The sequence below is a fragment of the Paramormyrops kingsleyae genome, chromosome 12 (genome assembly GCF_048594095.1).
Source record: "Paramormyrops kingsleyae isolate MSU_618 chromosome 12, PKINGS_0.4, whole genome shotgun sequence".
In the NCBI taxonomy this organism is placed as follows: Eukaryota; Metazoa; Chordata; class Actinopteri; order Osteoglossiformes; family Mormyridae; genus Paramormyrops; species Paramormyrops kingsleyae.
The window spans coordinates 32,132,622-32,147,371 of record NC_132808.1 but is presented as its reverse complement, the minus strand read 5'-3'; the positions used below and the strand labels follow the sequence as shown (position 1 = coordinate 32,147,371).

The 14,750-nt window shown below is 41.5% G+C and overlaps 1 long non-coding RNA gene across 1 annotated transcript; it reads right to left on the bottom strand.

The window, feature by feature from the left end:
- Nucleotides 1-7,990: 7,990 nt before the first annotated feature.
- On the bottom strand, nucleotides 7,991-11,055 carry LOC111859344 (uncharacterized). Its single transcript, XR_002841804.2, has 3 exons — nucleotides 10,960-11,055; nucleotides 9,129-9,270; nucleotides 7,991-8,397 (listed from the first exon to the last, which is right to left on the bottom strand). It is a non-coding gene; the product is annotated as an uncharacterized lncRNA (long non-coding RNA).
- Nucleotides 11,056-14,750: the final 3,695 nt, after the last annotated feature.

Below are 14,750 nucleotides of genomic sequence, written 5' to 3'. Positions count from 1 at the left end.
AGTTCTCCCCAAGCGAGCTCGATGGGCCGAATGGCCTCCTCTCGTTTGTATAGTTCTTATGTTCTTATGTTCTTATGTTCCCATGTGGATAAACCAGGCAGCGATTGCCAGCACAGAGTAATCCAGCCTACAATCGATTTCTGAGCCTTTACGATGAATGAAAATTATTATATTGTATAGGCAATGCGAGTATAAATGTACATAATACAGGCTACCAGACGTAGGGTGTATAGAAGGTACACAGAGAGGACTAGGGCAGCAAGTTCACCATGAGCCCCGTGCTGTTGTCAAGACCTCAAACTCAACTTGAGCCCAAGTTCAAAACTGAGTCAGAGTTACCGGGTTTGAGTGGTAAGACAATGACCAGTGACTAATGCGTAAGGTTTCCTGAGCCTAGTGCAAGTGCAATAAGTTATAGGACAGGTGTTCGCTTCCACAAAATCCTGCAAATATAGTGTATTCCCTGAGAAGGTGGTCTGAGGGAAATGCTCAGTCATAAAAATAAATGTAATTCTGAGCACCTTTTTTAAATGTTATGTTTAAATAAATTGACGTTAGACTCGCTCCTCTGAGCCATCCCTGTGCTGACCGCTCCGGGATGATGCATCTCTGTATACTCTTTTATACTATTTTATGTTACTGAAGTTTACTGTTTCTGGGTAGAGCGGAGATTTTAGTTATGTATCACAGCCTTGGGAGTTTGATTCGTGAAAGTAAAGTGAAACTGCGATGGATTACGTACAGGCTGCACCAGCAATGCGTGGGAGTCCCTTCACAGAGTCCGAGTTCAGATTTCAGCGATCTGCAACTGTGACTCGTAAGATTTTAGAAATGTGCCGTACTGTCCAAACGTGTTCAGAGGGCCCAAAATTCAGTGCGCCCCTGTGAATCTGTTTTTATCACTGGTCTAATATTTCTGGGGGGGGCGTCGGATGAGACTTTGCAAGACTTTAACAACAAATTTTATTTATAAGGAAACGCGTGTCACTGGGGAGTTGAAGCATAATAAAGTGACTGGGGGAGGATAATGGCCAGAGATGTTCTGCTTCGGGACGCCATTTTCCTTACTGCACCCATAAACCGATGCGGCGTGCCTGGGGAAGGACTGGGGGGCCGTCTCATTTATCTCGCGCTTCGGAGGTGAGAGATTGAGGCCGCAGGTGTCCCGAGAGTAGAGTACAGCAGAAACATAAGCTCCCCCCCTAGAGGAAACCTCCCCCTCCTAGCCGCACATGTTTAAATGTGAGTTATGCAACCAAAAGGGTTAATTCACCCCTCAGGTGGATTTAACATGTAATCGGGGCTCTTACCATCTCCTATGCCTGATCGCTAAATTAAATCACAAACTATACATCGTTCCCAGAAGCGACACACGTATGCTTAGATTATTTTAAGATGTGGATTGTGTTTCTGTGCATTAAACATAAAGTTCACCAACATTTATTGTAAAATAATAACTCTGACAGCTGAGCTGTTGTTGGTCGCAGGCTGGAGTGCTCCCGTTGCAAATTTTCACAATCGGTCCCGTTTACATTTCGATTCCCCATTTTTAAACATCTGTCACATCGTATTTCCCTAAGCCTGTGGTATTTATTGCGCTTGCAGTTTGTGCAATAAATGTTATGTGAAATTCTTACTGAATGATGATTTTAATATTTTTTAAATTGATCTATACCACATTTACAATATAGGCAGTTCTTCGTTTAAATCCAGAAATTGCATCAGTAATGTAATGTATCTAATGAACAGAAAGTGAAAGGAAAAAGGCATTTTCTGTATATTGCTGGTATATTGAAAAGCTGGGATCATTTCAGCGCTGTCCAATTTGGCTTCGTAGCCTGTCACGTGTCCGCACTGGCTTGTCACATTCTGGCTGGTCAGAGTAAGACATAAACAGCTTAACAAAATTACAACATTCATAAATCCCTCTATTGAAGAAGCACAAATGAAGGAAAATGCAATCTTCCCCCTGTCCAGGCGTTGAAATTCTTTGCAGCAGTTCTTTTTGATGAATACGTATTTCTGGGTCTGGTTATTGATACGCTCAGCCCCTAGATGTGGAGATTAAATGCTCAGCCATCTTAATGCTCTATAAGCACTACTGCAATCCATTGAGACCTCGGTGTGATAAAAAAGGCAGAGATGAGATTATTCTCAAAATTTCGGCAAATCGCCGCGTTTCTTTCTAAGCTAAACTGGTTACGTGGAAAGTCAGCACTCCGGCGAAAGTCGATTCTGCTGCTGCCTTCCTTTATTGCGCTGCATCGAACTCGTTTATTGCTGTGTTAGGTGCCTAGTTTTTTTGGGGGGGGGGGAGATCCTGCCTTCATTACTCTTCCGGTGCGGCCCAGAGATCCACATTGAAGATCCAGTTGTACTGCAGCAGTGATCACTGTACAGTATACCTATGACTGGGCCAACACACTAGGGTTTTGGGCTGAGCAAAGCCATTTATATATAGAGCTTTCAGCATTGGTATGAACCAGATCAGCCGGTAATCCCACTACCCCCTAAAGAGACACAGTACTCCCGCAGTATTAGCAGGGACAAATCCCTGCTGTTCAAACCCAAATCTACATCACGCACATGCATGCATGAAATATGGTCGTCATCGAACACCAAAAAAACAGACAAGTTGTTGACCATGTAAAGGGTTAAGGTTTCCATGGCGATTGTGTCCCATGACTTTGAACCGCACTATGGGAGGAGGGTTGGTGTGTTTTTCTAACAGAAGAGTTGTTGTCCCACATCTCTGAAGGGGTCTGAGGCTGTACCATTCAGCTAGCTGGTTAAGCTGAATCGCCTTCTCACCGGGTGTCTCGACCCTGGATTCGCTGCATCTGTCCTCCTTCTGTACCGAATCATAGATGTTCAACCAAATAGTTACTTCACTATTGGTTCAAATACAAGAACTCATAGCCATAGGTAGAAATTGTCGGGATTTTAAACTGGATTTGAGAAAGCAGTTCTTTAGAGTATGGTGGAGTATGGAATAGCCTTCTTGTTAGTGTCGTGCAAGCGTCCTTCAAACCAGAGCTAGATAAGATTTTAACAACTTTAAGCTAGTAGTTGAATTCTCCCCAAACCAGCTTGATGGACCAATTGGCCTCCTACTGTTTGTAAACTTCTTATGTTCTTATGAATGGACACACTTCACATCTTACCTTGTCGCAATAATAACAATGCGATGCTTGTTCCAAAGAAACCGCACGGCGGGCTTTGTAGCCACCAGAGTAAAGGTCTAACAGATTGGTACCGCAGGATCCAGAAGCGGCAGTCCCCACCAAATAGGTCCCTGCTGTTTTTCTGACTGTTTGGAACTGTGTCAGCGTGTGCTTCTTGTGGTCACAGTCGTCAGTGTAAATTTTTAAAATAAGCATAAGTACGAGGTGCGGCACAGGGACCTGCGTTCTAGCCTGCCCCCTTCAGGCCTGGGGTAGGAATGCCACCCTGGACTGCGCCTGTCTACGTCTCTGAAATCTGCCTCTTCTCCTCATGTCCCGTGTGTTTTCCCACACACCGGAAAGTTCCGAGGTGGCAGAATTGGAGTTCCGGTTTTCCCGCAGTGTGGGATCTGTTTGCGTGCGCCCTCTGATGGAGGTTAGGATTTTGTGTCATTGGGATCAAATCCCAGGGTCAGCAGAGTGATGTCACCACTGGGCCCCTGAGCCAGGCCCCCTAACCCACTGCTTCCCCAGGGACTGTCTGATCATTGCTTTCGATAAAAGCAACGGCTAAAAAAAATAAAATGTAAATGATGGCATGGATCCCATATACAGTGTCTGCGTACCCTGGCCTAGCTGTCTGGGATAGGATCCAAGCTCACCACAAAGATGCAGCGGATAAGCCTGACAATGTAAAGCTTGTTCATCTTAATGACAGCAGCTTTAATCCGTAAATTTTTTTTCATTGACAGCCGCTTAAGTATTAGTAGCCTGACATTAGTCGTAATTAGAATTCTTCCTCGCTCACTAAAACAAATACGCCTCAGATGACGTGAAATCAGACGCGTGATGAACGTCAGCCTGCCGCTTACACCACCCTTGCGTCTTTCTCACCGGTCAGCCTCCAGCAGCCTGCCCCCCAACCCCCCCCCCCCCCCGAGGTGCTTGCATGTTTCAGCGATGTGGTAAATGTCGGCGTGTCACGGGGAGTAACGAATGGATCGAGCCTGGCTGCGGACCCGAGTCAGGAAGAGGGCCTCTTTTCTCTCTGGATGGGAAATACCCGCTGGCTGGTAGCCTAATTGCAGCGGGGGAACGAAAACTGTCGGCGGCCTGTGGGGGCCACCCGTGCTTTGGTTGGAAACGGGAAGAACGAGGAGGAAAAGTCGAGCGGGCCCTACGGTAGCGGCTAGCGGCGATAAGTATCTCCGGCGTGGGAGACCGGCCTCCCTCCAGCGCTAAGAACTGACCTAAGTGCAGCATTTCGCCAAAACAACTCCACCGTGACACCTGGCAGCTGATCCAAGGTCAGCTTATCCAGGGAGAGACCAGAGGATGTCCGTCTTGCCCCGTAAATAGTGGAAAAACTCAGACTGGTGCTGGACACGCATCCGAAGGTTTGTTTCGGGAGGGGCGGCTGGCCGGTAACGCCTCGGCGTGAAGTTCTGTGTTTACGACGTCCCGCCGCTGGAACAAGACGTCGTGTGACCATATATTTCTGAAGTCACTATTCATTCCCCTGTTAATAACGTCTCCACTAGAGCTGTCCTTTTTCACCCACCTCCCCCCCACCCCCCATACGGCAAAGTAATTAAGTGTATTCTGCTAAAACTATGAAGTGAAATATTTTAATCTGTCTTTTTTGGAAGGCTGGCCCGCACACTCGCATGAGGAACATATCGAATGTAGCTACAGAACTCCTCTGGCATAGAGAGTGCCAGTATTAAGTCATTGGTATTAATCGCTTTTGTTTCTAAAATAGAGCCCCCTCCCCCCAAAACTGCAAAGGATCAGTCTACTAAGCCCCGGATTTCGATCGCAATGCCGAACACAATACCGCGCATTTTACCTGCGACCGCAGCCCTTCCAGTTATGACCGGCGATAAAAAGTGGGGTTCCCAATGCGCCGGGTGAGTCTCCCCCCCTCATCTGCAGGGAGCCCCCCCCCCCAGGTCCTGGAGTATACCAGCCTCAGTAAGTCAGGGGAACAGAAACATGGAGACGCTGAGTCCCTCAGTGGAGGCATCGCTTACCCCGCCGACGGAGTGTGAGCCTATTTCTGGTATTTATGATACGCGGTGACAGTGTAGCTTATGAACTCGGCCGAGCCGAAACCTTCCTCTGTATCTTCACTCCCCTCACATTCACATTCCCCAACTTTTCTCTCTCTTGTTGTTCTCCTCTCCCCACATTCCTGCGACAAGTTTTCTTTGCACATGTGCCTCTTGAAATAAAGGGCACGGTATTGATCGGCCAGGGTGCGGGGGGGGGGGGGGGGGCTTATTTGAAATCAGACCAAATTGTGAGGAAGCGTAGGGGTTAAAGTTCTGTGACTGATAAAACTTCTTTCCTTTGGTCTTTCTTTCCTATCTTTCATTTGATATGTAGGGTTGTCTGTGATTTTTGTCTACATTTTGTTTTCATAAAAATCCATTTTACTTTTATTTTTGTGTCCTTGTAACAATGCATTGTGTAAGAATAGTGCATTATGTAATAACGACAAAATGTAACAAATTTTCACTTCCTTTTGTAATAGCACCAACATTTTGTAATAATCTGTTGCATTTTGTAATAATCTGTCACATTTTGTAATAATCTGTCACATTTTGTAATAGACAGCTTGGACACAATATGTAACACATTTCCCTACTTTCTGTAATAAATTATTACATATTGCAGTGGTTATTAAACTTATACGTTATTATTCCACGTTTTAATGATGAAAATGTAATATTGTGCATGTAATGAACAAACAAAATGGATGCATTCTTTGACACTTTGTTGAGTTATTACCCAATGCATTTTTGCAGTCTTTTTTTAACACACCTGTCAACTTCCAATGTTGCCTGTAGGGATTAAGACAATTAGCTTGTTTTGTAGATGCTTTTATCCAAAGCAACATACATTATTTTTAAGAGAGCAGCACCAGACAGTTCATGTAAACGCGGATTTGGGGCCGAGCTCAAGGGCCCAACAATGAAATGACTCTGCTGGCCCCAGGATTTGACTTGATAACCTTCCAGGCACAGGATGCTAATGTACACCTTCCCCCCCTCCACCACACAATGACAGCATCTTCTGAGTTTTGATTGCAAAATGTCTGAAAGAAGCAATTATCATCTGAGAAATTGCATCCCCAGGACTGCAGAAGCCAAGATGACTGCTGTCTCTGCTACTCCATTCATGGATCATTGAAATTGTTACTAATGCTGCTGAAATCAGTAGCATATAATGGAATATTACAACCAAATATTTCATAGTTTATTTCATATTTCAGTTTATTTACATTTCTGCTTTTTTACACATGCTGCACAAGATCTCCTCACTGTATCACGAATTAGCAGAGAATCTGTGTCTTTTTCTGGAACGCTTGCAGAACCAGCTTGCAGAACCAGCTTGCAGAACCAGCTTTTTTCACGTTAGCACTGTATTTCACTATTTTGCCTGACGCTAGCGCCCCGGGCCGCCCTGCTGGGCTACTCAGTAGCTCTGCACAGTAGCTGGAGAGGAACCGTTTGGTTTGTTTGGAAGACACTGGGCGGATCCTAACAAGGAAGCCCACATGGCCGAAGGGAAAGACATTTTTTCCACACGAGAGCGGCTCGCTTCCAAGTCTGGAAACCAAAAAAAAATATCTTTAATCGCTTAGGAGAGCTTGTTACACAATCACAAGAATCACATGACTTGGCATGTGCATAAAAGACAACATACATTTATGGCCATAAAATTTCAGTACAATAATAATACATTTTATATGCTGCTATTGTAGTTGTTTAACGTCAGAGCAGCTAAGCAGTGCACTTAATGGACAGTGTCTCTCTCAAAGATATCGACGTGCATACATCAAAGAATTCTTCGAATTAAAAACAAAAAAACATTTACCATGAAACCAAAGTGTTTACTACAGTACATATAACCACATCGTGCCTCTAACAAGTTAGAGTTAAAGTTTGGCTCAGGGGATAAATAAGGATATAGATTTAAAAGCGCTGGCTCTTGTATGTGTGTATCACTGTCCGTGTGTGGAGTTTGCGGCACGCAGGTCAATAGAGTTCAACTTTCAATGCTGGATATGTACTTATCCTAAGCAGTTTGTGACCTTGCTGTTACACTCCTCGGGGAACCACCCCCCCCCCTTCCCCATCCACCCCCTGCAGATGGATTTTTCATTGCATTAATCCCCCAGATCAGGTGGGTTTTGTCAAAGTGTTAAACTTTAATACTGCGGGTCATTTATCTTTACAGCGAAAGCCGGAGTCTGTCAGCGGCCAGACGAGCTATTTCCTCATTGTATTTGGAGCAAAGTGGTTCAGGGGAGAGCGAGAGGGCAGGCACTGATCACAGCTTAATTAAATCCTGATGTATGGGGAGGAGAAGGTATTCCGAGTCCCAGCACCCGACCATCGCAACTGCACTACTCCAAGGAGGCGGGCTAGGGATTGTTATTTATGAAAGGATTTATTTTTTACTACACTGATGCACCTCTGTTGCATTTCAAAGTGTGTGTGTGTGTGTGCGTGCATGTGTGTGTCTGCATGTGTGTGTGTGTGTGTGTGTGTGTGTGTGCGTGCATGTGTGTGTCTGCGTGTGTGTGTGTGTGTGTGTCTCAGTATGTATCCATGGGTCCAATATATTTATAAAAGTCTGACTACGATCAAAAAAACAAAAAATGCCAGAATACTTGTATTTTGTTTGGTTACTTATGGCTAAGGTTATGGCTGGGTTAGGGTTAAGGTTGTCATTGTTGGGATTAGGGTTTTACCCATAGAAATGAATGGAAGGTCCCCACTAAGATATCTGGTCTGTGTGTGTGTGTGTGTGTGTGTGTGTGTGTGTGTGTGTGTGTGTGTGTCTGTGTCTGTGTGCAACTGTGTTTGAAGCGATGGGATTGGGAGCCACAATCTTGGCAGGAGACAATATACTTGCAGTCATTTCTTCCTGCAAAAGCTATAAGATTATTGGAACATCGTTCTCCCACGTATTTATCTTCATCCATGCAGATATAAGCTTTGAATGGAGCCCAAACAACATCCTTCATGTACAAAAAAAGGAATAAAACCAAATTTAAGCTGGATAATGTTACAAATAAATTAAGTCAGATATCAGTGCGTGATTGCTGCCGGCATTATGATTTGTTTCTGCAGTCCTTCTTGTTCACAGTCGCCCCTTCAGTTACCTTCGGTTTATTTTTTTGGCAATCCCTCTTGGTTTCTGCTATCGTTTGGTGTTTCCACTGCAACAATAGTACGTCATTCGTAAGAATTAATTTAATGGCATCAACGGTCCTATTAGCATGCAAATACCAGCAAAACCAACATAGAGTACGTTTAAAAACCAACACATTATGATAAACGTTTAAATGTATAAATGTTTGCAGTGTCTGTATCTTCAGACGAGACGGAGAGTCCAGGAAACCTACAATTAGAAAGCTATTCACGTTCTGGTCATATTTAGAGTATGGTTACAATATAGTCCGTAACATTTCCTTTAGGGTAACTACAGCACATACAGTATCTATGTTTTACTTGTTTTGGGTGTTGTAAAAATATGCCAGTTTCGTCCTGTGTTTGTGGAAAAATAAGGGATCATATTAAGGAAACGTATGTGAATTTATACCGAATCGTTACCGGCGGGAGACGTTCGTTTCGGTAACTCGTTTAGTCTCTAATTCATAGTGTTACCTTTAGGGTTGTGTGAACGTTTGTGTTCCTTCCACCAGTTCGTTAGGATCTGATTGATTTCATACTATTATGCGTAATTTTAATGTAAAATGCACGCCTCTAATAACGTCATTGACGACAGCTACTTAACTGGTCTTGCAAATAAATACGTTATAAAAGTTAGGTAATCATAAACACGGTTTAGGGTAAAGGGGGCTACATTTTTTACTTATGCAAGAATATGTGTTTCGTTCTTTTTCCTGAAGGGTGTGTGTGTGTCTTCGCCTTCCTCTTGATTACCCACCGCACTTTTCCGGACCGGTGCCAGCGACGGTCCTGTCGGGCGTCACCATCCGTCACCCCCGAAGAGTCAATCGGCTCAGTCACGTGATCTGCCGGCGCACCTCCCCAAATCCGATGGTGCATCTGGACCAGTGTTTCCTAGTCTATAATAACGCAGGAGGAAGAGATTGGAATTTCAGTTAAATAACCACGATTTCACAACAAAATTAAAACGAAATTGTTTTGTGCGACAAATTTAATATTAATAAAGTCAAATTTAAAGTACTGTATTTTTTTTTCTTAAGCATACCTAACAAGTATGATCACGGATATGTTTTCGCTTCAAGAACTCAGATGGAAAGCTTCAACAGAATAAAACAATCTCCCTATATAAACGCATATACGAAATCGTAAGAATTGCAGAAATGTATCCAATTATAAGTCGTTCGGGTTGACGGCATATTAATAAGACTAAGAACAAAAACTCCTTATACACAGTTACTTAGAATAACTATGGTATTTTATACTCATCAATTAATATTCTGGTAGAGTTAATTAGACTTCATTGTGAGTAGCTATTAGTGTAACATTGAGCGTAACCCTGTCGAATTAAAATGACTAGTGGGCCCGCTCACGTTGTTTCCTGCAAATAAGTAATTAGCCTAAGTGGTCCATATTTCGACCCATTCATTTTAATGAAGACTTTAAAAATAAGTTTGGAAGCTCAGCCTAGTAGCACTTGAATTGGCTCCTTTGCACGAAACGTAGCTTTGGACAAAAAACGTCTGATAAATAAGTAAATAAATGTAATTGTAAAAGGTTTAGGCGAACAATGGCCATTTCTGTTCGAAGTGACGATCATATTTAGCATATTACGGCAGCGTTATTTTATTCATTCATTTTCCTATAAATGTACATCATAAATCAGCAAGACAGTTCAATTTGATAAAAAAAATAAGCAAGGATTTTACGACGAAAAAAAAACATCGTTTTTACCTAAAACTTTTACCTGAAAACTTCAACGTTTAAAATAATTTCGCAGAAAGACGCACGATCTGCTTCCTGTTCTACCGGGCTAATAATTTCATTCAGAATTTTCGTGTTTAGTGAGTGTGCATTAAACCTGTCCTTTAATTGGATCAGGATACATTTCCACACTTGCCAATGATAAAAAAAAAGTCAATGCGGTTATATTATTTTTAAAACAGCGTATCTCTATGCTGACCTGTTAATGGCCGTGTGCGCGCGTGTGCTTGTGTGTGATGCACGCCCTAGTGTCCTCTGTCAAAAACTGAAGAAAAAAAAGATAATAAGCAGTAATAAGCTACCGAGTTGTGTTTTGGTTTGATCATTTATTTATATATATATATATATATATATATATATATATATATATATATATATATGTGTGTGTGTGTGTGTGTGTGTGTGTGTGTGTGTGTGTGTGTGTGATTATTTTATTGCCACCAATCGTCTGAAAGTCATGATATACTATTTGAAAGTGTTAGCGTCTGTAAATATTATTATAACAACTTCCTTTTGTTTATATCACCCTACATCGTGAGTTTACGCCTTAGAATCCCTACAATAATTTTTTTCTAATAAAATTGTTCTCCTGTATAATTACTCTTGTTTATTTTGCTGTTATTATATGGGTGTTTTGTGTTTACAATAGGTATATACGAGGATTTGTTCAAAATGTTCGTATATACCTATTATGTGATTATTCTAGTTGCTATATAGCATTCTTGTAAATACACAACATAGGTTAAATTGGTTAAAGTGTAACTGAATTATTCTCGCCCCAGTCATATGTATCCATATAATTAGTTCCTATAATGGAAAGCGCTTACTCCGTCTTCGCGTGATCCCTTCATGTTAAAGGCGTCTCTCGGCAAACCTTGTCGCGAGCCAAATTGTACGCGCAGCCTATTCCTCTTACTTGTAATCGGGCTGACAAATTTATTTACGCTGTAGGGTATTTTTTCCATAATACGCGGACAAAAGGGGGAGGGGGCAGGTGCGAATAATGCGTTTGTAATGAGATGACACTGTTTCCTATTGGGTATTACTGGACCTATTAGCATACAGTTTAAGATATGCCGGTAAATTAATTCTTAATTTAACGCATTATTTTCAGCCAAAACCGCAGATCACGTTAAGTCCGTGTAATAAATATAGGGATTCTAGCACAAAGAAGAAACATGATTTTTATGCAATTAATGAATAAACATATTTCTGTGATCGCGAGCCTCTAATGGATAAGCAGTTATTGAAGATGGATGGATAGATTCCTTTTAGTAGTTTATCTAATGAGTCATCAACAGACTGGCGCCACCTTTTCTCGAGGGTCGTACGGTCTGGTGCTTCTCCTTCAGTGTCACATTATAATACGACCTTATTTGCAATCTGAATGATATTTTCATTGTCTGTCCCGCTGTAAGTACGCATAACTGCAAAAAAAAATGTAATCCTAATTCGCCAATAGAGCGATTTTGCCTTTCGGGACTTGCCATTATTTTACAGCTGTGCTACGGTCGTTTTAGAGCAGTCACCAATAAAATATACACTGACGGCTGTGTTTGGCCTGTCACTCATTCAGCTCGAGGTTTAATGCACTGTCAAGATCAGCAATCTATTTATTTTTTATGAGAAAGGTACGAAAGGGTTATCTGGCAGGAACTTACAATTTATATGTTTACATTCTACTCATTTATCTGACGCTTTTATCGAAAGCGATTTAAGGTAGATTAAAGGGCTAGAATTTTATGTGAGCTCTTTGGGATTTGAACCCAATTCTTTTGCGTTGTTAGCAAAAGGGACTACTTGTTGAGATATTAAATTTTGTAACTTTCAAAGTTCATATAGGTCTAGTAACGGCATGTTTTATGGCGAAGTGCTCAAATTTCCAAGGATCGTTTATTTAGACTGCATGCAGATACCAACACAACAGATAACGTTACCGAGAACCATAATTCAAAACGTCCTGAAAAAAATCTAAATCTTACAATGGTTTAAATGCTTATACTGTAAAATGAAACAGGAAACACAACTGTTCGTATAGTCACGAAATACGGTAGCCTAGTCTTTAGTGTAGTCGATAGGTTAATCAAACAAACGTGTCCTTTGATTCTCTTTAGTTGAATGCTAATTTTTATTTAGCCCCATCCTTGTTGACATTAACATTTACTACACCACCCCCCAAAGACAAATACAACGGTGTGTGGGTATGTTTATGTTTCTCGTGCATCCAGGTTCCCGGCCTCCATCTTTTTTTTTATTTTAAATGGACCCCCGAGGAGCATTAGGCTTGACTAACACCGCGCCCTGGGGGTTTCGAGTGCTGTGATCCGCGGGAGAGAATGAACTCCGCCGAGGTGAGAAAGCCAAGGAACCGTTTGGCCTAGTTAGGGGCTCGCGGTGCCCTGCTGGGAATGCCAGCGTTTGTCATTCAGCCGAGGCGAAGACACAACAGGTACTAAATACCGCAAAACGTGACAATGCCAAGTGCAATACGGAATGCCGCGCAGTATGGAAAGGCAAAATTTCAGTTGTCAAAAGACTTCGCCGATTTCGTTGCTTATATTTAAGCTCAAAAAGGTAAATATCACTCACCTTTTCCAACTGGTATTGCGTTGTATTCATGTTATCTAATTATGTATCTATTATGTATCCATTAAAAGAAATCGGAATATAAGTGGCATAATCATTTGACACATGGGCCTACCTACATTCTAAGTGGTTGTTTACCTTGCATTACGTGGCTCTGTGATTTCGCAAATGTAAAGATTTGGCTCCTCGTGGTTCTTAATAATAAATTTGCGAATAATGGATTAATGGCAGATCACAATAAAGGCCATAAACTATCATCCTCCTCCCGCAATCAGCCTACCGCGAATAAAAGGTGGCAGAGAGCTGCTTGCGCAGTTACACGAAGTTAGACACTGCCCAGCCAGCTGCGCAGTCCGGCTGCACGGCGCCCCCAGGTCCGGAGGTTACAAGGAATCGCTGCAGGACTTCTTGTACAGCGCCTTACAATGCAATTAAGGCATACATAAATTTAAAAGTGACTTTTTAAACTATTATAAGTCTGAGGCGCCCACATTTTCTTAAATTATTAATATATAATTCTATATTCATACTTTAGGCCAGTCTCCGTGGCTGTATCCATAACTGTCTCAGTGAAACAATTCAACCTGCAATTATTTTTTGTTCTTTACATCACTTTTCTTAAATATACGACGAAGGTGATGACAACTACAGCAACAACTACAACAACAACAACTGCAGCAGCAGCAACAACAACAACGACAATAATAACATTCAATTTCATTACATGGCGTATGATGAGTATTGTATTTTCCTCTTACTGCAATACCATAAGTTTTACGTGAAATTAACTTCCTTATTGGCAAGCTAAAGAAATAGAGCGATGACGTGAACTTGACTTTTATCCAATACTTACCGAAACTGCGCAACAGCAGCCCCGATTGTTTCGGTGATCTTATCCTCCATTAAAGGTGCCCCTTTCCTCAGATTTTATGTATCAAACTGAGCTCATCTGGCCCAAAGGTGAGCCATGGGGAAATCTGGGTGGGAAATATCAGCGGTCAATCATTTAACAAATGTAACTAACAGCATAATTATCGAAAATTTGTCACTAATTGAACTGTTGGCCTAATTGATATTTACTGCCGAAATCGATTTCGCTGCTTACCGTGCGCGTGTTTACCTATTACAAAAATGTATATTCGGCGGTAAATAGCTGCAGTTTAGCGAATCTTAGGAGAATGCGTTGTATATCAGAAATAATCACGCTGAAAGCTGACCCCATAATGTTCCATATATTTTACAGACTGCATTCGTCTTGCAGATGTACGCAGCTTATTTGAAGCTGCCCCGTGTCATGTTGATATGGCAAGGAGTGCAGCTGTTTTATTTAGTAATACGGGTTAACAACTGGTGGAGACCTGGTGTTCTGAAACAGAGATCTGATTCTTATAGTTCATGTGTGGAACGTTATGGAACTTAAAGTGATAAGAAGCCCGTATCAAATATCTGCAGACAATTTCTCTGACTGCTTTGATTCGTTTCTCACGCAGCCAAAGGATTTGAAAGTCAGATATTAAGCAAAAGAAAGCAAGACTGTGGCTTTGAATTAACGAGTGTCCCCTGACATCATATTTTTCCTTTCCCGAAACAGGCAAAAAGCAATTTCACACACTCGTATGGCACCGCTGTCTCGTTTTGCTTGGATTAAAAAGTTAAATTAAAATTACATATTATGAAGAAATACAAATCTTCATTCGATGATTAATGTATTATATCTGTATAAAACAAAGCGTGACGAAAATTAGAATATAAATGCCCATCAAAGGTTTGAACTGTATTTAATATAGGCCTATTAAGAAAATATTAATATCCCTACGACCTGTACCAGAATAAGCATTTCCACGGATGAATTGATACATGGAATAATATTTTTATCAATAGGAATATAATCTTTAAAATTTGTTTAAAGTAATAATATTATATCTACTTACTAATTCTAATAGCAATTATTGTTAATTAAAATGGAACAATTAGTTTAAAAATGTTTAACGATTTGTACCTGATGTTGTAATAATATTCACAAGACTAATTA